The sequence below is a fragment of the Phyllobates terribilis genome, unplaced genomic scaffold, assembly GCF_046119375.1.
Source record: "Phyllobates terribilis strain yellow unplaced genomic scaffold, ASM4611937v1 Scaffold_3__8_contigs__length_932513732, whole genome shotgun sequence".
Taxonomy (NCBI): domain Eukaryota; kingdom Metazoa; phylum Chordata; class Amphibia; order Anura; family Dendrobatidae; genus Phyllobates; species Phyllobates terribilis.
In genome coordinates this window covers 883,720,142-883,745,499 of record NW_027362763.1, presented here as the reverse complement: position 1 = coordinate 883,745,499, position 25,358 = coordinate 883,720,142, and positions in this window count along the sequence as shown.

Below are 25,358 nucleotides of genomic sequence, written 5' to 3'. Positions count from 1 at the left end.
ATTAATAATAATTTTTAGCTGCATCTAGCCCGGAAAATAATTTTGGGCTTAGTAGCAGTGTGCGGTACTCATTGTATTAGGCCATCTATACCAAGCTCCACCAGCTTTGAAATTAATAATAATTTTTAGCTGCATCTAGCCCGTAAAATAATTTTGGGCTTAGTAGCAATGTGTGGTACTCATTGTATTAGGCCATCTATACCAAACTCCACCTGCTTTGAAATTAATAATAATTTTTAGCTGCATCTAGCCCAGAAAATAATTTTGGGCTTAGTAGCAATGTGTGGTACTCATTGTATTAGGCCATCAATATCAAGCTCCACCAGCCTTGAAATTAATAATAATTTTTAGCTGCATCTAGCCCGGAAAATAATTTTGGGCTTAGCAGCAATGTGTGGTACTCATTGTATTAGGCCATCTATACCAAACTCCACCTGCTTTGAAATTAATAATAATTTTTAGCTGCATCTAGCCCGGCGGAAAATAATTTTTGGCTTAGTAGCAGTGTGTGGTACTCATTGTATTAGGCCATCTATACCAAGCTCCACCAGCTTTGAAATTAATAATAATTTTTAGCTGCATCTAGCCCGGAAAACAGTTTTGGGCATAGTAGCAGTTTGTGGTACTCATTGTATTAGGCCATCTATACCAAGCTCCACCAGCTTTGAAATTAATAATAATTTTTAGCTGCATCTAGCCCGGAAAATAATTTTGGACATAGTAGCAGTGTGTGGTACTCATTGTATTAGGCCACCTATACCCAGCTCCACCAGCTTTGAAATTAATAATAATTTTTAGCTGCATCTAGCCGGGAAAATAATTTTGGGCTTAGTAGCAGTGTGTGGTACTCATTGTATTAGGCCATCTATACCAAGCTCCACCAGCATTGAAATTAATAATAATTTTTAGCTGCATCTAGCCCGGAAAATAATTTTGGGCTTAGTAGCAATGTGTGGTACTCATTGTATTAGGCCATCTATACCAAACTCCACCTGCTTTGAAATTAATAATAATTTTTAGCTGCATCTAGCCCGGCGGAAAATAATTTTTGGCTTAGTAGCAGTGTGTGGTACTCATTGTATTAGGCCATCTATACCAAGCTCCACCAGCTTTGAAATTAATTATAATTTTTAGCTGCATCTAGCCCGGAAAATAATTTTGGGCTTAGTAGCAGTGTGCGGTACTCAGTGTATTAGGCCATCTATACCAAGCTCCACCAGCTTTGAAATTAATAATAATTTTTAGCTGCATCTAGCCCGTAAAATAATTTTGGGCTTAGTAGCAATGTGTGGTACTCATTGTATTAGGCCATCTATACCAAACTCCACCTGCTTTGAAATTAATAATAATTTTTAGCTGCATCTAGCCCAGAAAATAATTTTGGGCTTAGTAGCAATGTGTGGTACTCATTGAATTAGGCCATCAATATCAAGCTCCACCAGCCTTGAAATTAATAATAATTTTTAGCTGCATCTAGCCCGGAAAATAATTTTGGGCTTAGTAGCAATGTGTGGTGCTCATTGTATTAGGCCATCTATACCAAACTCCACCTGCTTTGAAATTAATAATAATTTTTAGCTGCATCTAGCCCGGCGGAAAATAATTTTTGGCTTAGTAGCAGTGTGTGGTACTCATTGTATTAGGCCATCTATACCAAGCTCCACCAGCTTTGAAATTAATAATAATTTTTAGCTGCATCTAGCCCGGAAAATAGTTTTGGGCATAGTAGCAGTTTGTGGTACTCATTGTATTAGGCCATCTATACCAAGCTCCACCAGCTTTGAAATTAATAATAATTTTTAGCTGCATCTAGCCCGGAAAATAATTTTGGACATAGCAGCAGTGTGTGGTACTCATTGTATTAGGCCACCTATACCAAGCTCCACCAGCTTTGAAATTAATAATAATTTTTAGCTGCATCTAGCCCGGAAAATAGTTTTGGGCATAGTAGCAGTTTGTGGTACTCATTGTATTAGGCCATCTATACCAAGCTCCACCAGCTTTGAAATTAATAATAATTTTTAGCTGCATCTAGCCCGTAAAATAATTTTGGGCTTAGTAGCAATGTGTGGTACTCATTGTATTAGGCCATCTATACCAAACTCCACCTGCTTTGAAATTAATAATAATTTTTAGCTGCATATAGCCCGGCGGAAAATTTTTTTTGGCTTAGTAGCAGTGTGTGGTACTCATTGTATTAGGCCATCTATACCAAGCTCCACCTGCTTTGAAATTAATAATAATTTTTAGCTGCATCTAGCCCGGAAAATAGTTTTGGGCATAGTAGCAGTTTGTGGTACTCATTGTATTAGGCCATCTATACCAAGCTCCACCAGATTTGAAATTAATAATAATTTTTAGCTGCATCTAGCCCGGAAAATAATTTTGGACATAGTAGCAGTGTGTGGTACTCATTGTATTAGGCCATCTATACCAAACTCCACCTGCTTTGAAATTAATAATAATTTTTAGCTGCATCTAGCCCGGCGGAAAATAATTTTTGGCTTAGTAGCAGTGTGTGGTATTCATTGTATTAGGCCATCTATACCAAGCTCCACCAACTTTGAAATTAATAATAATTTTTAGCTGCATCTAGCCCGGAAAATAATTTTGGTCTTAGTAGCAGTGTGTGGTACTCATTGTATTAGGCCATCTATACAAAGCTCCACCAGCTTTGAAATTAATAATAATTTTTAGCTGCATCTAGCCCGGAAAATAATTTTGGACTTAGTAGCAGTGTGTGGTACTCATTGTATTAGGCCATCTATACCAAGCTCCACCAGCTTTGAAATTAATAACAATTTTTAGCTGCATCTAGCCCGGAAAATAGTTTTGGGCATAGTAGCTGTGTGGTACTCATTGTATTAGGCCATCTAAACCAAGCTCCACCAGCTTTGAAATTAATAATAATTTTTAGCTGCATCTAGCCCGGTGGAAAATAATTTTGGGCATAGTAGCAGTGTGTGGTACTCATTGTATTAGGCCATCTATACCAAGCTCCACCAGCTTTGAAAGTAATAATAATTTTTAGCTGCATCTAGCCAGGAAAATAATTTTGGGCTTAGTAGCAGTGTGTGGTACTCATTGTATTAGGCCATCTATACAAAGCTCCACCAGCTTTGAAATTAATAATAATTTTTAGCTGCATCTAGCCCGGAAAATTATTTTGGACTTAGTAGCAGTGTGTGGTACTCATTGTATTATGCCATCTATACCAAGCTCCACCAGCTTTGAAATTAATAACAATTTTTAGCTGCATCTAGCCCGGAAAATAGTTTTGGGCATAGTAGCTGTGTGGTACTCATTGTATTAGGCCATCTATACCAAGCTCCACCAGCTTTGAAATTAATAATAATTTTTAGCTGCATCTAGCCCGTAAAATAATTTTGGGCATAGTAGCAGTGTGTGGTACTCATTGTATTAGGCCATCTATACCAAGCTCCACCAGCTTTGAAAGTAATAATAATTTTTAGCTGCATCTAGCCAGGAAAATAATTTTGGGCTTAGTAGCAGTGTGTGGTACTCATTGTATTAGGCCATCTATACCAAGCTACACCAGCTTTGAAATTAATAATAATTTTTATCTGCATCTAGCCCGGCGGAAAACAATTTTGGGCTTAGTAGCAGTGTGTGGTACTCATTGTATTAGGCCATCAATATCAAGCTCCACCAGCTTTGAAATTAATAATAATTTTTAGCTGCATTTTGCCCGGAAAATAATTTTGGGCTTAGTAGCATTGTGTGGTACTCATTGTATTAGGCCATCTATGCCAAGCACCACCAGCTTTGAAATTAATAATAATTTTTAACTGTATCTAGCCCGGAAAATAATTTTGGGCATAGTAGCAGTGTGTGGTACTCATTGTATTAGGCCATCTATACCAAGCTCCACCTGCTTTGAAATTAATAATAATTTTTAGCTGCATCTAGCCCAGAAAATAATTTTGGGCTTAGTAGCAGTGTGTGGTACTCATTGCATTAGGCCATCAATATCAAGCTCCACCAGCCTTGAAATTAATAATAATTTTTAGCTGCATCTAGCCCGGAAAATAATTTTGGGAATAGTAGCAGTGTGTGGTACTTATTGTATTAGGCCATCTATACCAAGCTCCACCAGCTTTGAAATTAATAATAATTTTTAGCTGCATCTAGCCCGGAAAATAATTTTGGGCTTAGTAGCAGTGTGTGGTACTCATTGTATTAGGTCATCTATACCAAGCTCCACCAGCTTTGAAATTAATAATTATTTTTAGCTGCATCTAGCCCGGAAAATAATTTTGGGCTTAGTAGCAGTGTGTGGTACTCATTGTATTAGGCCATCTATACAAAGGTCCACCAGCTTTGAAATTAATAATAATTTTTAGCTGCATCTAGCCCGGAAAATAATTTTGGACTTAGTAGCAGTGTGTGGTACTCATTGTATTAGGCCATCTATACCAAGCTCCACCAGCTTTGAAATTAATAACAATTTTTAGCTGTATCTAGCCCATAAAATAGTTTTGGGCATAGTAGCAGTGTGTGGTACTCATGGTATTAGGCCATCTATAACAAGCTCCACCAGCTTTGCAATTAATAATAATTTTTAGCTGCATCTAGCCCGGAAAATAATTTTGGGCTTAGTATTAGTGTGTGGTACTCATTGTATTAGGCCATCTATACCAAGCTCCACCAGCCTTGAAATTAATAATAATTTTTAGCTGCATCTACCCCGGCGAAAAACAATTTTGGGCTTAGTAGCAGTGTGTGGTACTCATTGTATTAGGCCATCTATACCAAGCTCCACCAGCTTTGAAATTAATAATAATTTTTAGCTGCATCTAGCCCGGAAAATAGTTTTGGGCATAGTAGCAGTTTGTGGTACTCATTGTATTAGGCCACCTATACCAAGCTCCACCAGCTTTGAAATTAATAATAATTTTTAGCTGCATCTAGCCCGGAAAATAATTTTGGGCTTAGTAGCAGTGTGCGGTACTCATTGTATTAGGCCATCTATACCAAGCTCCACCAGCTTTGAAATTAATAATAATTTTTAGCTGCATCTAGCCCGTAAAATAATTTTGGGCTTAGTAGCAATGTGTGGTACTCATTGTATTAGGCCATCTATACCAAACTCAACCTGCTTTGAAATTAATAATAATTTTTAGCTGCATCTAGCCCAGAAAATAATTTTGGGCTTAGTAGCAATGTGTGGTACTCATTGTATTAGGCCATCAATATCAAGCTCCACCAGCCTTGAAATTAATAATAATTTTTAGCTGCATCTAGCCCGGAAAATAATTTTGGGCTTTGTAGCAATGTGTGGTACTCATTGTATTAGGCCATCTATACCAAACTCCACCTGCTTTGAAATTAATAATAATTTTTAGCTGCATCTAGCCCGGCGGAAAATAATTTTTGGCTTAGTAGCAGTGTGTGGTACTCATTGTATTAGGCCATCTATACCAAGCTCCACCAGCTTTGAAATTAATAATAATTTTTAGCTGCATCTAGCCCGGAAAATAGTTTTGGGCATAGTAGCAGTTTGTGGTACTCATTGTATTAGGCCATCTATACCAAGCTCCACCAGCTTTGAAATTAATAATAATTTTTAGCTGCATCTAGCCCGGAAAATAATTTTGGACATAGTAGCAGTGTGTGGTACTCATTGTATTAGGCCACCTATACCAAGCTCCACCAGCTTTGAAATTAATAATAATTTTTAGCTGCATCTAGCCCGGAAAATAGTTTTGGGCATAGTAGCAGTGTGCGGTACTCATTGTATTAGGCCATCTATACCAAGCTCCACCAGCTTTGAAATTAATAATAATTTTTAGCTGCATCTAGCCCGTAAAATAATTTTGGGCTTAGTAGCAATGTGTGGTACTCATTGTATTAGGCCATCTATACCAAACTCCACCTGCTTTGAAATTAATAATAATTTTTAGCTGCATCTAGCCCGGCGGAAAATTTTTTTTGGCTTAGTAGCAGTGTGTGGTACTCATTGTATTAGGCCATCTATACCAAGCTCCACCTGCTTTGAAATTAATAATAATTTTTAGCTGCATCTAGCCCAGAAAATAATTTTGGGCTTAGTAGCAGTGTGTGGTACTCATTGTATTAGGCCATCAATATCAAGCTCCACCAGCCTTGAAATTAATAATAATTTTTAGCTGCATCTAGCCCTGAAAATAATTTTGGGCTTAGTAGCAATGTGTGGTACTCATTGTATTAGGCCATCTATACCAAACTCCACCTGCTTTGAAATTAATAATAATTTTTAGCTGCATCTAGCCCGGCGGAAAATAATTTTTGGCTTAGTAGCAGTGTGTGGTACTCATTGTATTAGGCCATCTATACCAAGCTCCACCAGCTTTGAAATTAATAATAATTTTTAGCTGCATCTAGCCCGGAAAACAGTTTTGGGCATAGTAGCAGTTTGTGGTACTCATTGTATTAGGCCATCTATACCAAGCTCCACCAGCTTTGAAATTAATAATAATTTTTAGCTGCATCTAGCCCGGAAAATAATTTTGGACATAGTAGCAGTGTGTGGTACTCATTGTATTAGGCCACCTATACCCAGCTCCACCAGCTTTGAAATTAATAATAATTTTTAGCTGCATCTAGCCGGGAAAATAATTTTGGGCTTAGTAGCAGTGTGTGGTACTCATTGTATTAGGCCATCTATACCAAGCTCCACCAGCATTGAAATTAATAATAATTTTTAGCTGCATCTAGCCCGGAAAATAATTTTGGGCTTAGTAGCAATGTGTGGTACTCATTGTATTAGGCCATCTATACCAAACTCCACCTGCTTTGAAATTAATAATAATTTTTAGCTGCATCTAGCCCGGCGGAAAATAATTTTTGGCTTAGTAGCAGTGTGTGGTACTCATTGTATTAGGCCATCTATACCAAGCTCCACCAGCTTTGAAATTAATTATAATTTTTAGCTGCATCTAGCCCGGAAAATAATTTTGGGCTTAGTAGCAGTGTGCGGTACTCAGTGTATTAGGCCATCTATACCAAGCTCCACCAGCTTTGAAATTAATAATAATTTTTAGCTGCATCTAGCCCGTAAAATAATTTTGGGCTTAGTAGCAATGTGTGGTACTCATTGTATTAGGCCATCTATACCAAACTCCACCTGCTTTGAAATTAATAATAATTTTTAGCTGCATCTAGCCCAGAAAATAATTTTGGGCTTAGTAGCAATGTGTGGTACTCATTGAATTAGGCCATCAATATCAAGCTCCACCAGCCTTGAAATTAATAATAATTTTTAGCTGCATCTAGCCCGGAAAATAATTTTGGGCTTAGTAGCAATGTGTGGTGCTCATTGTATTAGGCCATCTATACCAAACTCCACCTGCTTTGAAATTAATAATAATTTTTAGCTGCATCTAGCCCGGCGGAAAATAATTTTTGGCTTAGTAGCAGTGTGTGGTACTCATTGTATTAGGCCATCTATACCAAGCTCCACCAGCTTTGAAATTAATAATAATTTTTAGCTGCATCTAGCCCGGAAAATAGTTTTGGGCATAGTAGCAGTTTGTGGTACTCATTGTATTAGGCCATCTATACCAAGCTCCACCAGCTTTGAAATTAATAATAATTTTTAGCTGCATCTAGCCCGGAAAATAATTTTGGACATAGCAGCAGTGTGTGGTACTCATTGTATTAGGCCACCTATACCAAGCTCCACCAGCTTTGAAATTAATAATAATTTTTAGCTGCATCTAGCCCGGAAAATAGTTTTGGGCATAGTAGCAGTTTGTGGTACTCATTGTATTAGGCCATCTATACCAAGCTCCACCAGCTTTGAAATTAATAATAATTTTTAGCTGCATCTAGCCCGTAAAATAATTTTGGGCTTAGTAGCAATGTGTGGTACTCATTGTATTAGGCCATCTATACCAAACTCCACCTGCTTTGAAATTAATAATAATTTTTAGCTGCATATAGCCCGGCGGAAAATTTTTTTTGGCTTAGTAGCAGTGTGTGGTACTCATTGTATTAGGCCATCTATACCAAGCTCCACCTGCTTTGAAATTAATAATAATTTTTAGCTGCATCTAGCCCGGAAAATAGTTTTGGGCATAGTAGCAGTTTGTGGTACTCATTGTATTAGGCCATCTATACCAAGCTCCACCAGATTTGAAATTAATAATAATTTTTAGCTGCATCTAGCCCGGAAAATAATTTTGGACATAGTAGCAGTGTGTGGTACTCATTGTATTAGGCCATCTATACCAAACTCCACCTGCTTTGAAATTAATAATAATTTTTAGCTGCATCTAGCCCGGCGGAAAATAATTTTTGGCTTAGTAGCAGTGTGTGGTATTCATTGTATTAGGCCATCTATACCAAGCTCCACCAACTTTGAAATTAATAATAATTTTTAGCTGCATCTAGCCCGGAAAATAATTTTGGTCTTAGTAGCAGTGTGTGGTACTCATTGTATTAGGCCATCTATACAAAGCTCCACCAGCTTTGAAATTAATAATAATTTTTAGCTGCATCTAGCCCGGAAAATAATTTTGGACTTAGTAGCAGTGTGTGGTACTCATTGTATTAGGCCATCTATACCAAGCTCCACCAGCTTTGAAATTAATAACAATTTTTAGCTGCATCTAGCCCGGAAAATAGTTTTGGGCATAGTAGCTGTGTGGTACTCATTGTATTAGGCCATCTAAACCAAGCTCCACCAGCTTTGAAATTAATAATAATTTTTAGCTGCATCTAGCCCGGTGGAAAATAATTTTGGGCATAGTAGCAGTGTGTGGTACTCATTGTATTAGGCCATCTATACCAAGCTCCACCAGCTTTGAAAGTAATAATAATTTTTAGCTGCATCTAGCCAGGAAAATAATTTTGGGCTTAGTAGCAGTGTGTGGTACTCATTGTATTAGGCCATCTATACAAAGCTCCACCAGCTTTGAAATTAATAATAATTTTTAGCTGCATCTAGCCCGGAAAATTATTTTGGACTTAGTAGCAGTGTGTGGTACTCATTGTATTATGCCATCTATACCAAGCTCCACCAGCTTTGAAATTAATAACAATTTTTAGCTGCATCTAGCCCGGAAAATAGTTTTGGGCATAGTAGCTGTGTGGTACTCATTGTATTAGGCCATCTATACCAAGCTCCACCAGCTTTGAAATTAATAATAATTTTTAGCTGCATCTAGCCCGTAAAATAATTTTGGGCATAGTAGCAGTGTGTGGTACTCATTGTATTAGGCCATCTATACCAAGCTCCACCAGCTTTGAAAGTAATAATAATTTTTAGCTGCATCTAGCCAGGAAAATAATTTTGGGCTTAGTAGCAGTGTGTGGTACTCATTGTATTAGGCCATCTATACCAAGCTACACCAGCTTTGAAATTAATAATAATTTTTATCTGCATCTAGCCCGGCGGAAAACAATTTTGGGCTTAGTAGCAGTGTGTGGTACTCATTGTATTAGGCCATCAATATCAAGCTCCACCAGCTTTGAAATTAATAATAATTTTTAGCTGCATTTTGCCCGGAAAATAATTTTGGGCTTAGTAGCATTGTGTGGTACTCATTGTATTAGGCCATCTATGCCAAGCACCACCAGCTTTGAAATTAATAATAATTTTTAACTGTATCTAGCCCGGAAAATAATTTTGGGCATAGTAGCAGTGTGTGGTACTCATTGTATTAGGCCATCTATACCAAGCTCCACCTGCTTTGAAATTAATAATAATTTTTAGCTGCATCTAGCCCAGAAAATAATTTTGGGCTTAGTAGCAGTGTGTGGTACTCATTGCATTAGGCCATCAATATCAAGCTCCACCAGCCTTGAAATTAATAATAATTTTTAGCTGCATCTAGCCCGGAAAATAATTTTGGGAATAGTAGCAGTGTGTGGTACTTATTGTATTAGGCCATCTATACCAAGCTCCACCAGCTTTGAAATTAATAATTATTTTTAGCTGCATCTAGCCCGGAAAATAATTTTGGGCTTAGTAGCAGTGTGTGGTACTCATTGTATTAGGCCATCTATACAAAGGTCCACCAGCTTTGAAATTAATAATAATTTTTAGCTGCATCTAGCCCGGAAAATAATTTTGGACTTAGTAGCAGTGTGTGGTACTCATTGTATTAGGCCATCTATACCAAGCTCCACCAGCTTTGAAATTAATAACAATTTTTAGCTGTATCTAGCCCATAAAATAGTTTTGGGCATAGTAGCAGTGTGTGGTACTCATGGTATTAGGCCATCTATAACAAGCTCCACCAGCTTTGCAATTAATAATAATTTTTAGCTGCATCTAGCCCGGAAAATAATTTTGGGCTTAGTATTAGTGTGTGGTACTCATTGTATTAGGCCATCTATACCAAGCTCCACCAGCCTTGAAATTAATAATAATTTTTAGCTGCATCTACCCCGGCGAAAAACAATTTTGGGCTTAGTAGCAGTGTGTGGTACTCATTGTATTAGGCCATCTATACCAAGCTCCACCAGCTTTGAAATTAATAATAATTTTTAGCTGCATCTAGCCCGGAAAATAGTTTTGGGCATAGTAGCAGTTTGTGGTACTCATTGTATTAGGCCACCTATACCAAGCTCCACCAGCTTTGAAATTAATAATAATTTTTAGCTGCATCTAGCCCGGAAAATAATTTTGGGCTTAGTAGCAGTGTGCGGTACTCATTGTATTAGGCCATCTATACCAAGCTCCACCAGCTTTGAAATTAATAATAATTTTTAGCTGCATCTAGCCCGTAAAATAATTTTGGGCTTAGTAGCAATGTGTGGTACTCATTGTATTAGGCCATCTATACCAAACTCAACCTGCTTTGAAATTAATAATAATTTTTAGCTGCATCTAGCCCAGAAAATAATTTTGGGCTTAGTAGCAATGTGTGGTACTCATTGTATTAGGCCATCAATATCAAGCTCCACCAGCCTTGAAATTAATAATAATTTTTAGCTGCATCTAGCCCGGAAAATAATTTTGGGCTTTGTAGCAATGTGTGGTACTCATTGTATTAGGCCATCTATACCAAACTCCACCTGCTTTGAAATTAATAATAATTTTTAGCTGCATCTAGCCCGGCGGAAAATAATTTTTGGCTTAGTAGCAGTGTGTGGTACTCATTGTATTAGGCCATCTATACCAAGCTCCACCAGCTTTGAAATTAATAATAATTTTTAGCTGCATCTAGCCCGGAAAATAGTTTTGGGCATAGTAGCAGTTTGTGGTACTCATTGTATTAGGCCATCTATACCAAGCTCCACCAGCTTTGAAATTAATAATAATTTTTAGCTGCATCTAGCCCGGAAAATAATTTTGGACATAGTAGCAGTGTGTGGTACTCATTGTATTAGGCCACCTATACCAAGCTCCACCAGCTTTGAAATTAATAATAATTTTTAGCTGCATCTAGCCCGGAAAATAGTTTTGGGCATAGTAGCAGTGTGCGGTACTCATTGTATTAGGCCATCTATACCAAGCTCCACCAGCTTTGAAATTAATAATAATTTTTAGCTGCATCTAGCCCGTAAAATAATTTTGGGCTTAGTAGCAATGTGTGGTACTCATTGTATTAGGCCATCTATACCAAACTCCACCTGCTTTGAAATTAATAATAATTTTTAGCTGCATCTAGCCCGGCGGAAAATTTTTTTTGGCTTAGTAGCAGTGTGTGGTACTCATTGTATTAGGCCATCTATACCAAGCTCCACCTGCTTTGAAATTAATAATAATTTTTAGCTGCATCTAGCCCAGAAAATAATTTTGGGCTTAGTAGCAGTGTGTGGTACTCATTGTATTAGGCCATCAATATCAAGCTCCACCAGCCTTGAAATTAATAATAATTTTTAGCTGCATCTAGCCCTGAAAATAATTTTGGGCTTAGTAGCAATGTGTGGTACTCATTGTATTAGGCCATCTATACCAAACTCCACCTGCTTTGAAATTAATAATAATTTTTAGCTGCATCTAGCCCGGCGGAAAATAATTTTTGGCTTAGTAGCAGTGTGTGGTACTCATTGTATTAGGCCATCTATACCAAGCTCCACCAGCTTTGAAATTAATAATAATTTTTAGCTGCATCTAGCCCGGAAAATAGTTTTGGGCATAGTAGCAGTTTGTGGTACTCATTGTATTAGGCCATCTATACCAAGCTCCACCAGCTTTGAAATTAATAATAATTTTTAGCTGCATCTAGCCCGGAAAATAATTTTGGACATAGTAGCAGTGTGTGGTACTCATTGTATTAGGCCACCTATACCCAGCTCCACCAGCTTTGAAATTAATAATAATTTTTAGCTGCATCTAGCCGGGAAAATAATTTTGGGCTTAGTAGCAGTGTGTGGTACTCATTGTATTAGGCCATCTATACCAAGCTCCACCAGCATTGAAATTAATAATAATTTTTAGCTGCATCTAGCCCGGAAAATAATTTTGGGCTTAGTAGCAATGTGTGGTACTCATTGTATTAGGCCATCTATACCAAACTCCACCTGCTTTGAAATTAATAATAATTTTTAGCTGCATCTAGCCCGGCGGAAAATAATTTTTGGCTTAGTAGCAGTGTGTGGTACTCATTGTATTAGGCCATCTATACCAAGCTCCACCAGCTTTGAAATTAATAATAATTTTTAGCTGCATCTAGCCCGGAAAATAATTTTGGGCTTAGTAGCAATGTGTGGTACTCATTGTATTAGGCCATCTATACCAAACTCCACCTGCTTTGAAATTAATAATAATTTTTAGCTGCATCTAGCCCGGCGGAAAATAATTTTTGGCTTAGTAGCAGTGTGTGGTACTCATTGTATTAGGCCATCTATACCAAGCTCCACCAGCTTTGAAATTAATAATAATTTTTAGCTGCATCTAGCCCGGAAAATAATTTTGGGCTTAGTAGCAGTGTGCGGTACTCATTGTATTAGGCCATCTATACCAAGCTCCACCAGCTTTGAAATTAATAATAATTTTTAGCTGCATCTAGCCCGTAAAATAATTTTGGGCTTAGTAGCAATGTGTGGTACTCATTGTATTAGGCCATCTATACCAAACTCCACCTGCTTTGAAATTAATAATAATTTTTAGCTGCATCTAGCCCAGAAAATAATTTTGGGCTTAGTAGCAATGTGTGGTACTCATTGAATTAGGCCATCAATATCAAGCTCCACCAGCCTTGAAATTAATAATAATTTTTAGCTGCATCTAGCCCGGAAAATAATTTTGGGCTTAGTAGCAATGTGTGGTGCTCATTGTATTAGGCCATCTATACCAAACTCCACCTGCTTTGAAATTAATAATAATTTTTAGCTGCATCTAGCCCGGAAAATAATTTTTGGCTTAGTAGCAGTGTGTGGTACTCATTGTATTAGGCCATCTATACCAAGCTCCACCAGCTTTGAAATTAATAATAATTTTTAGCTGCATCTAGCCCGGAAAATAGTTTTGGGCATAGTAGCAGTTTGTGGTACTCATTGTATTAGGCCATCTATACCAAGCTCCACCAGCTTTGAAATTAATAATAATTTTTAGCTGCATCTAGCCTGGAAAATAATTTTGGACATAGCAGCAGTGTGTGGTACTCATTGTATTAGGCCACCTATACCAAGCTCCACCAGCTTTGAAATTAATAATAATTTTTAGCTGCATCTAGCCCGGAAAATAGTTTTGGGCATAGTAGCAGTTTGTGGTACTCATTGTATTAGGCCATCTATACCAAGCTCCACCAGCTTTGAAATTAATAATAATTTTTAGCTGCATCTAGCCCGTAAAATAATTTTGGGCTTAGTAGCAATGTGTGGTACTCATTGTATTAGGCCATCTATACCAAACTCCACCTGCTTTGAAATTAATAATAATTTTTAGCTGCATATAGCCCGGCGGAAAATTTTTTTTGGCTTAGTAGCAGTGTGTGGTACTCATTGTATTAGGCCATCTATACCAAGCTCCACCTGCTTTGAAATTAATAATAATTTTTAGCTGCATCTAGCCCAGAAAATAATTTTGGGCTTAGTAGCAGTGTGTGGTACTCATTGTATTAGGCCATCAATATCAAGCTCCACCAGCCTTGAAATTAATAATAATTTTTAGCTGCATCTAGCCCGGAAAATAATTTTGGGCTTAGTAGCAATGTGTGGTACTCATTGTATTAGGCCATCTATACCAAACTCCACCTGCTTTGAAATTAATAATAATTTTTAGCTGCATCTAGCCCGGCGGAAAATAATTTTTGGCTTAGTAGCAGTGTGTGGTACTCATTGTATTAGGCCATCTATACCAAGCTCCACCAGCTTTGAAATTAATAATAATTTTTAGCTGCATCTAGCCCGGAAAATAGTTTTGGGCATAGTAGCAGTTTGTGGTACTCATTGTATTAGGCCATCTATACCAAGCTCCACCAGCTTTGAAATTAATAATAATTTTTAGCTGCATCTAGCCCGGAAAATAATTTTGGACATAGTAGCAGTGTGCGGTACTCATTGTATTAGGCCACCTCTACCAAGCTCCACCAGCTTTGAAATTAATAATAATTTTTAGCTGCATCTAGCCGGGAAAATAATTTTGGGCTTAGTAGCAGTGTGTGGTACTCATTGTATTAGGCCATCTATACCAAGCTCCACCAGCATTGAAATTAATAATAATTTTTAGCTGCATCTAGCCCGGAAAATAATTTTGGGCTTAGTAGCAATGTGTGGTACTCATTGTATTAGGCCATCTATACCAAACTCCACCTGCTTTGAAATTAATAATAATTTTTAGCTGCATCTAGCCCGGCGGAAAATAATTTTTGGCTTAGTAGCAGTGTGTGGTACTCATTGTATTAGGCCATCTATACCAAGCTCCACCAGCTTTGAAATTAATAATAATTTTTAGCTGCATCTAGCCCGGAAAATAATTTTGGTCTTAGTAGCAGTGTGCGGTACTCATTGTATTAGGCCATCTATACCAAGCTCCACCAGCTTTGAAATTAATAATAATTTTTAGCTGCATCTAGCCCGTAAAATAATTTTGGGCTTAGTAGCAATGTGTGGTACTCATTGTATTAGGCCATCTATACCAAACTCCACCTGCTTTGAAATTAATAATAATTTTTAGCTGCATCTAGCCCAGAAAATAATTTTGGGCTTAGTAGCAATGTGTGGTACTCATTGTATTAGGCCATCAATATCAAGCTCCACCAGCCTTGAAATTAATAATAATTTTTAGCTGCATCTAGCCCGGAAAATAATTTTGGGCTTAGCAGCAATGTGTGGTACTCATTGTATTAGGCCATCTATACCAAACTCCACCTGCTTTGAAATTAATAATAATTTTTAGCTGCATCTAGCCCGGCGGAAAATAATTTTTGGCTTAGTAGCAGTGTGTGGTACTCATTGTATTAGGCCATCTATACCAAGCTCCACCAGCTTTGAAATTAATAATAATTTTTAGCTGCATCTAGCCCGGAAAATAGTTTTGGGCATAGTAGCAGTTTGTGGTACTCATTGTATTAGGCCATCTATACCAAGCTCCACCAGCTTTGAAATTAATAATAATTTTTAGCTGCATCTAGCCCGGAAAATAATTTTGGACATAGTAGCAGTGTGTGGTACTCATTGTATTAGGCCACCTATACCCAGCTCCACCAGCTTTGAAATTAATAATAATTTTTAGCTGCATCTAGCCGGGAAAATAATTTTGGGCTTAGTAGCAGTGTGTGGTACTCATTGTATTAGGCCATCTATACCAAGCTCCACCAGCATTGAAATTAATAATAATTTTTAGCTGCATCTAGCCCGGAAAATAATTTTGGGCTTAGTAGCAATGTGTGGTACTCATTGTATTAGGCCATCTATACCAAACTCCACCTGCTTTGAAATTAATAATAATTTTTAGCTGCATCTAGCCCGGCGGAAAATAATTTTTGGCTTAGTAGCAGTGTGTGGTACTCATTGTATTAGGCCATCTATACCAAGCTCCACCAGCTTTGAAATTAATAATAATTTTTAGCTGCATCTAGCCCGGAAAATAATTTTGGGCTTAGTAGCAGTGTGCGGTACTCATTGTATTAGGCCATCTATACCATACTCCACCAGCTTTGAAATTAATAATAATTTTTAGCTGCATCTAGCCCGTAAAATAATTTTGGGCTTAGTAGCAATGTGTGGTACTCATTGTATTAGGCCATCTATACCAAACTCCACCTGCTTTGAAATTAATAATAATTTTTAGCTGCATCTAGCCCAGAAAATAATTTTGGGCTTAGTAGCAATGTGTGGTACTCATTGAATTAGGCCATCAATATCAAGCTCCACCAGCCTTGAAATTAATAATAATTTTTAGCTGCATCTAGCCCGGAAAATAATTTTGGGCTTAGTAGCAATGTGTGGTGCTCATTGTATTAGGCCATCTATACCAAACTCCACCTGCTTTGAAATTAATAATAATTTTTAGCTGCATCTAGCCCGGCGGAAAATAATTTTTGGCTTAGTAGCAGTGTGTGGTACTCATTGTATTAGGCCATCTATACCAAGCTCCACCAGCTTTGAAATTAATAATAATTTTTAGCTGCATCTAGCCCGGAAAATAGTTTTGGGCATAGTAGCAGTTTGTGGTACTCATTGTATTAGGCCATCTATACCAAGCTCCACCAGCTTTGAAATTAATAATAATTTTTAGCTGCATCTAGCCCGGAAAATAATTTTGGACATAGCAGCAGTGTGTGGTACTCATTGTATTAGGCCACCTATACCAAGCTCCACCAGCTTTGAAATTAATAATAATTTTTAGCTGCATCTAGCCCGGAAAATAGTTTTGGGCATAGTAGCAGTTTGTGGTACTCATTGTATTAGGCCATCTATACCAAGCTCCACCAGCTTTGAAATTAATAATAATTTTTAGCTGCATCTAGCCCGTAAAATAATTTTGGGCTTAGTAGCAATGTGTGGTACTCATTGTATTAGGCCATCTATACCAAACTCCACCTGCTTTGAAATTAATAATAATTTTTAGCTGCATATAGCCCGGCGGAAATTTTTTTTTGGCTTAGTAGCAGTGTGTGGTACTCATTGTATTAGGCCATCTATACCAAGCTCCACCTGCTTTGAAATTAATAATAATTTTTAGCTGCATCTAGCCCAGAAAATAATTTTGGGCTTAGTAGCAGTGTGTGGTACTCATTGTATTAGGCCATCAATATCAAGCTCCACCAGCCTTGAAATTAATAATAATTTTTAGCTGCATCTAGCCCGGAAAATAATTTTGGGCTTAGTAGCAATGTGTGGTACTCATTGTATTAGGCCATCTATACCAAACTCCACCTGCTTTGAAATTAATAATAATTTTTAGCTGCATCTAGCCCGGCGGAAAATAATTTTTGGCTTAGTAGCAGTGTGTGGTACTCATTGTATTAGGCCATCTATACCAAGCTCCACCAGCTTTGAAATTAATAATAATTTTTAGCTGCATCTAGCCCGGAAAATAGTTTTGGGCATAGTAGCAGTTTGTGGTACTCATTGTATTAGGCCATCTATACCAAGCTCCACCAGCTTTGAAATTAATAATAATTTTTAGCTGCATCTAGCCCGGAAAATAATTTTGGACATAGTAGCAGTGTGTGGTACTCATTGTATTAGGCCACCTCTACCAAGCTCCACCAGCTTTGAAATTAATAATAATTTTTAGCTGCATCTAGCCGGGAAAATAATTTTGGGCTTAGTAGCAGTGTGTGGTACTCATTGTATTAGGCCATCTATACCAAGCTCCACCAGCATTGAAATTAATAATAATTTTTAGCTGCATCTAGCCCGGAAAATAATTTTGGGCTTAGTAGCAATGTGTGGTACTCATTGTATTAGGCCATCTATACCAAACTCCACCTGCTTTGAAATTAATAATAATTTTTAGCTGCATCTAGCCCGGCGGAAAATAATTTTTGGCTTAGTAGCAGTGTGTGGTACTCATTGTATTAGGCCATCTATACCAAGCTCCACCAGCTTTGAAATTAATAATAATTTTTAGCTGCATCTAGCCCGGAAAATAATTTTGGGCTTAGTAGCAGTGTGCGGTACTCATTGTATTAGGCCATCTATACCAAGCTCCACCAGCTTTGAAATTAATAATAATTTTTAGCTGCATCTAGTCCGTAAAATAATTTTGGGCTTAGTAGCAATGTGTGGTACTCATTGTATTAGGCCATCTATACCAAACTCCACCTGCTTTGAAATTAATAATAATTTTTAGCTGCATCTAGCCCAGAAAATAATTTTGGGCTTAGTAGCAATGTGTGGTACTCATTGTATTAGGCCATCAATATCAAGCTCCACCAGCCTTGAAATTAATAATAATTTTTAGCTGCATCTAGCCCGGAAAATAATTTTGGGCTTAGTAGCAATGTGTGGTACTCATTGTATTAGGCCATCTATACCAAACTCCACCTGCTTTGAAATTAATAATAATTTTTAGCTGCATCTAGCCTGGCGGAAAATAATTTTTGGCTTAGTAGCAGTGTGTGGTACTCATTGTATTAGGCCATCTATACCAAGCTCCACCAGCTTTGAAATTAATAATAATTTTTAGCTGCATCTAGCCCGGAAAATAATTTTGGACATAGCAGCAGTGTGTGGTACTCATTGTATTAGGCCACCTATACCAAGCTCCACCAGCTTTGAAATTAATAATAATTTTTAGCTGCATCTAGCCCGGAAAATAGTTTTGGGCATAGTAGCAGTTTGTGGTACTCATTGTATTAGGCCATCTATACCAAGCTCCACCAGCTTTGAAATTAATAATAATTTTTAGCTGCATCTAGCCCGTAAAATAATTTTTGGCTTAGTAGCAATGTGTGGTACTCATTGTATTAGGCCATCTATACCAAACTCCACCTGCTTTGAAATTAATAATAATTTTTAACTGCATCTAGCCCGGCGGAAAATTTTTTTTGGCTTAGTAGCAGTGTGTGGTACTCATTGTATTAGGCCATCTATACCAAGCTCCACCTGCTTTGAAATTAATAATAATTTTTAGCTGCATCTAGCCAAGAAAATAATTTTGGGCTTAGTAGCAGTGTGTGGTACTCATTGTATTAGGCCATCAATATCAAGCTCCACCAGCCTTGAAATTAATAATAATTTTTAGCTGCATCTAGCCCGGAAAATAATTTTGGGCTTAGTAGCAATGTGTGGTACTCATTGTATTAGGCCATCTATACCAAGCTCCACCAGCTTTGAAATTAATAATAATTTTTAGCTGCATCTAGCCCGGAAAATAATTTTGGGCTTAGTAGCAGTGTGCGGTACTCATTGTATTAGGCCATCTATACCAAGCTCCACCAGCTTTGAAATTAATAATAATTTTTAGCTGCATCTAGTCCGTAAAATAATTTTGGGCTTAGTAGCAATGTGTGGTACTCATTGTATTAGGCCATCTATACCAAACTCCACCTGCTTTGAAATTAATAATAATTTTTAGCTGCATCTAGCCCGGCGGAAAATAATTTTTGGCTTAGTAGCAGTGTGTGGTACTCATTGTATTAGGCCATCTATACCAAGCTCCACCAGCTTTGAAATTAATAATAATTTTTAGCTGCATCTAGCCCGGAAAATAATTTTGGGCTTAGTAGCAGTGTGCGGTACTCATTGTATTAGGCCATCTATACCAAGCTCCACCAGCTTTGAAATTAATAATAATTTTTAGCTGCATCTAGCCCGTAAAATAATTTTGGGCTTAGTAGCAATGTGTGGTACTCATTGTATTAGGCCATCTATACCAAACTCCACCTGCTTTGAAATTAATAATAATTTTTAGCTGCATCTAGCCCAGAAAATAATTTTGGGCTTAGTAGCAATGTGTGGTACTCATTGAATTAGGCCATCAATATCAAGCTCCACCAGCCTTGAAATTAATAATAATTTTTAGCTGCATCTAGCCCGGAAAATAATTTTGGGCTTAGTAGCAATGTGTGGTGCTCATTGTATTAGGCCATCTATACCAAACTCCACCTGCTTTGAAATTAATAATAATTTTTAGCTGCATCTAGCCCGGCGGAAAATAATTTTTGGCTTAGTAGCAGTGTGTGGTACTCATTGTATTAGGCCATCTATACCAAGCTCCACCAGCTTTGAAATTAATAATAATTTTTAGCTGCATCTAGCCCGGAAAATAGTTTTGGGCATAGTAGCAGTTTGTGGTACTCATTGTATTAGGCCATCTATACCAAGCTCCACCAGCTTTGAAATTAATAATAATTTTTAGCTGCATCTAGCCTGGAAAATAATTTTGGACATAGCAGCAGTGTGTGGTACTCATTGTATTAGGCCACCTATACCAAGCTCCACCAGCTTTGAAATTAATAATAATTTTTAGCTGCATCTAGCCCGGAAAATAGTTTTGGGCATAGTAGCAGTTTGTGGTACTCATTGTATTAGGCCATCTATACCAAGCTCCACCAGCTTTGAAATTAATAATAATTTTTAGCTGCATCTAGCCCGTAAAATAATTTTGGGCTTAGTAGCAATGTGTGGTACTCATTGTATTAGGCCATCTATACCAAACTCCACCTGCTTTGAAATTAATAATAATTTTTAGCTGCATATAGCCCGGCGGAAAATTTTTTTTGGCTTAGTAGCAGTGTGTGGTACTCATTGTATTAGGCCATCTATACCAAGCTCCACCTGCTTTGAAATTAATAATAATTTTTAGCTGCATCTAGCCCAGAAAATAATTTTGGGCTTAGTAGCAGTGTGTGGTACTCATTGTATTAGGCCATCAATATCAAGCTCCACCAGCCTTGAAATTAATAATAATTTTTAGCTGCATCTAGCCCGGAAAATAATTTTGGGCTTAGTAGCAATGTGTGGTACTCATTGTATTAGGCCATCTATACCAAACTCCACCTGCTTTGAAATTAATAATAATTTTTAGCTGCATCTAGCCCGGCGGAAAATAATTTTTGGCTTAGTAGCAGTGTGTGGTACTCATTGTATTAGGCCATCTATACCAAGCTCCACCAGCTTTGAAATTAATAATAATTTTTAGCTGCATCTAGCCCGGAAAATAGTTTTGGGCATAGTAGCAGTTTGTGGTACTCATTGTATTAGGCCATCTATACCAAGCTCCACCAGCTTTGAAATTAATAATAATTTTTAGCTGCATCTAGCCCGGAAAATAATTTTGGACATAGTAGCAGTGTGCGGTACTCATTGTATTAGGCCACCTCTACCAAGCTCCACCAGCTTTGAAATTAATAATAATTTTTAGCTGCATCTAGCCGGGAAAATAATTTTGGGCTTAGTAGCAGTGTGTGGTACTCATTGTATTAGGCCATCTATACCAAGCTCCACCAGCATTGAAATTAATAATAATTTTTAGCTGCATCTAGCCCGGAAAATAATTTTGGGCTTAGTAGCAATGTGTGGTACTCATTGTATTAGGCCATCTATACCAAACTCCACCTGCTTTGAAATTAATAATAATTTTTAGCTGCATCTAGCCCGGCGGAAAATAATTTTTGGCTTAGTAGCAGTGTGTGGTACTCATTGTATTAGGCCATCTATACCAAGCTCCACCAGCTTTGAAATTAATAATAATTTTTAGCTGCATCTAGCCCGGAAAATAATTTTGGGCTTAGTAGCAGTGTGCGGTACTCATTGTATTAGGCCATCTATACCAAGCTCCACCAGCTTTGAAATTAATAATAATTTTTAGCTGCATCTAGCCCGTAAAATAATTTTGGGCTTAGTAGCAATGTGTGGTACTCATTGTATTAGGCCATCTATACCAAACTCCACCTGCTTTGAAATTAATAATAATTTTTAGCTGCATCTAGCCCAGAAAATAATTTTGGGCTTAGTAGCAATGTGTGGTACTCATTGTATTAGGCCATCAATATCAAGCTCCACCAGCCTTGAAATTAATAATAATTTTTAGCTGCATCTAGCCCGGAAAATAATTTTGGGCTTAGCAGCAATGTGTGGTACTCATTGTATTAGGCCATCTATACCAAACTCCACCTGCTTTGAAATTAATAATAATTTTTAGCTGCATCTAGCCCGGCGGAAAATAATTTTTGGCTTAGTAGCAGTGTGTGGTACTCATTGTATTAGGCCATCTATACCAAGCTCCACCAGCTTTGAAATTAATAATAATTTTTAGCTGCATCTAGCCCGGAAAATAGTTTTGGGCATAGTAGCAGTTTGTGGTACTCATTGTATTAGGCCATCTATACCAAGCTCCACCAGCTTTGAAATTAATAATAATTTTTAGCTGCATCTAGCCCGGAAAATAATTTTGGACATAGTAGCAGTGTGTGGTACTCATTGTATTAGGCCACCTATACCCAGCTCCACCAGCTTTGAAATTAATAATAATTTTTAGCTGCATCTAGCCGGGAAAATAATTTTGGGCTTAGTAGCAGTGTGTGGTACTCATTGTATTAGGCCATCTATACCAAGCTCCACCAGCATTGAAATTAATAATAATTTTTAGCTGCATCTAGCCCGGAAAATAATTTTGGGCTTAGTAGCAATGTGTGGTACTCATTGTATTAGGCCATCTATACCAAACTCCACCTGCTTTGAAATTAATAATAATTTTTAGCTGCATCTAGCCCGGCGGAAAATAATTTTTGGCTTAGTAGCAGTGTGTGGTACTCATTGTATTAGGCCATCTATACCAAGCTCCACCAGCTTTGAAATTAATAATAATTTTTAGCTGCATCTAGCCCGGAAAATAATTTTGGGCTTAGTAGCAGTGTGCGGTACTCATTGTATTAGGCCATCTATACCATACTCCACCAGCTTTGAAATTAATAATAATTTTTAGCTGCATCTAGCCCGTAAAATAATTTTGGGCTTAGTAGCAATGTGTGGTACTCATTGTATTAGGCCATCTATACCAAACTACACCTGCTTTGAAATTAATAATAATTTTTAGCTGCATCTAGCCCAGAAAATAATTTTGGGCTTAGTAGCAATGTGTGGTACTCATTGAATTAGGCCATCAATATCAAGCTCCACCAGCCTTGAAATTAATAATAATTTTTAGCTGCATCTAGCCCGGAAAATAATTTTGGGCTTAGTAGCAATGTGTGGTGCTCATTGTATTAGGCCATCTATACCATACTCCACCAGCTTTGAAATTAATAATAATTTTTAGCTGCATCTAGCCCGTAAAATAATTTTGGGCTTAGTAGCAATGTGTGGTACTCATTGTATTAGGCCATCTATACCAAACTACACCTGCTTTGAAATTAATAATAATTTTTAGCTGCATCTAGCCCAGAAAATAATTTTGGGCTTAGTAGCAATGTGTGGTACTCATTGAATTAGGCCATCAATATCAAGCTCCACCAGCCTTGAAATTAATAATAATTTTTAGCTGCATCTAGCCCGGAAAATAATTTTGGGCTTAGTAGCAATGTGTGGTGCTCATTGTATTAGGCCATCTATACCAAACTCCACCTGCTTTGAAATTAATAATAATTTTTAGCTGCATCTAGCCCGGCGGAAAATAATTTTTGGCTTAGTAGCAGTGTGTGGTACTCATTGTATTAGGCCATCTATACCAAGCTCCACCAGCTTTGAAATTAATAATAATTTTTAGCTGCATCTAGCCCGGAAAATAGTTTTGGGCATAGTAGCAGTTTGTGGTACTCATTGTATTAGGCCATCTATACCAAGCTCCACCAGCTTTGAAATTAATAATAATTTTTAGCTGCATCTAGCCCGGAAAATAATTTTGGACATAGCAGCAGTGTGTGGTACTCATTGTATTAGGCCACCTATACCAAGCTCCACCAGCTTTGAAATTAATAATAATTTTTAGCTGCATCTAGCCCGGAAAATAGTTTTGGGTATAGTAGCAGTTTGTGGTACTCATTGTATTAGGCCATCTATACCAAGCTCCACCAGCTTTGAAATTAATAATAATTTTTAGCTGCATCTAGCCCGTAAAATAATTTTGGGCTTAGTAGCAATGTGTGGTACTCATTGTATTAGGCCATCTATACCAAACTCCACCTGCTTTGAAATTAATAATAATTTTTAGCTGCATATAGCCCGGCGGAAATTTTTTTTTGGCTTAGTAGCAGTGTGTGGTACTCATTGTATTAGGCCATCTATACCAAGCTCCACCTGCTTTGAAATTAATAATAATTTTTAGCTGCATCTAGCCCAGAAAATAATTTTGGGCTTAGTAGCAGTGTGTGGTACTCATTGTATTAGGCCATCAATATCAAGCTCCACCAGCCTTGAAATTAATAATAATTTTTAGCTGCATCTAGCCCGGAAAATAATTTTGGGCTTAGTAGCAATGTGTGGTACTCATTGTATTAGGCCATCTATACCAAACTCCACCTGCTTTGAAATTAATAATAATTTTTAGCTGCATCTAGCCCGGCGGAAAATAATTTTTGGCTTAGTAGCAGTGTGTGGTACTCATTGTATTAGGCCATCTATACCAAGCTCCACCAGCTTTGAAATTAATAATAATTTTTAGCTGCATCTAGCCCGGAAAATAGTTTTGGGCATAGTAGCAGTTTGTGGTACTCATTGTATTAGGCCATCTATACCAAGCTCCACCAGCTTTGAAATTAATAATAATTTTTAGCTGCATCTAGCCCGGAAAATAATTTTGGACATAGTAGCAGTGTGTGGTACTCATTGTATTAGGCCACCTCTACCAAGCTCCACCAGCTTTGAAATTAATAATAATTTTTAGCTGCATCTAGCCGGGAAAATAATTTTGGGCTTAGTAGCAGTGTGTGGTACTCATTGTATTAGGCCATCTATACCAAGCTCCACCAGCATTGAAATTAATAATAATTTTTAGCTGCATCTAGCCCGGAAAATAATTTTGGGCTTAGTAGCAATGTGTGGTACTCATTGTATTAGGCCATCTATACCAAACTCCACCTGCTTTGAAATTAATAATAATTTTTAGCTGCATCTAGCCCGGCGGAAAATAATTTTTGGCTTAGTAGCAGTGTGTGGTACTCATTGTATTAGGCCATCTATACCAAGCTCCACCAGCTTTGAAATTAATAATAATTTTTAGCTGCATCTAGCCCGGAAAATAATTTTGGGCTTAGTAGCAGTGTGCGGTACTCATTGTATTAGGCCATCTATACCAAGCTCCACCAGCTTTGAAATTAATAATAATTTTTAGCTGCATCTAGTCCGTAAAATAATTTTGGGCTTAGTAGCAATGTGTGGTACTCATTGTATTAGGCCATCTATACCAAACTCCACCTGCTTTGAAATTAATAATAATTTTTAGCTGCATCTAGCCCAGAAAATAATTTTGGGCTTAGTAGCAATGTGTGGTACTCATTGTATTAGGCCATCAATATCAAGCTCCACCAGCCTTGAAATTAATAATAATTTTTAGCTGCATCTAGCCCGGA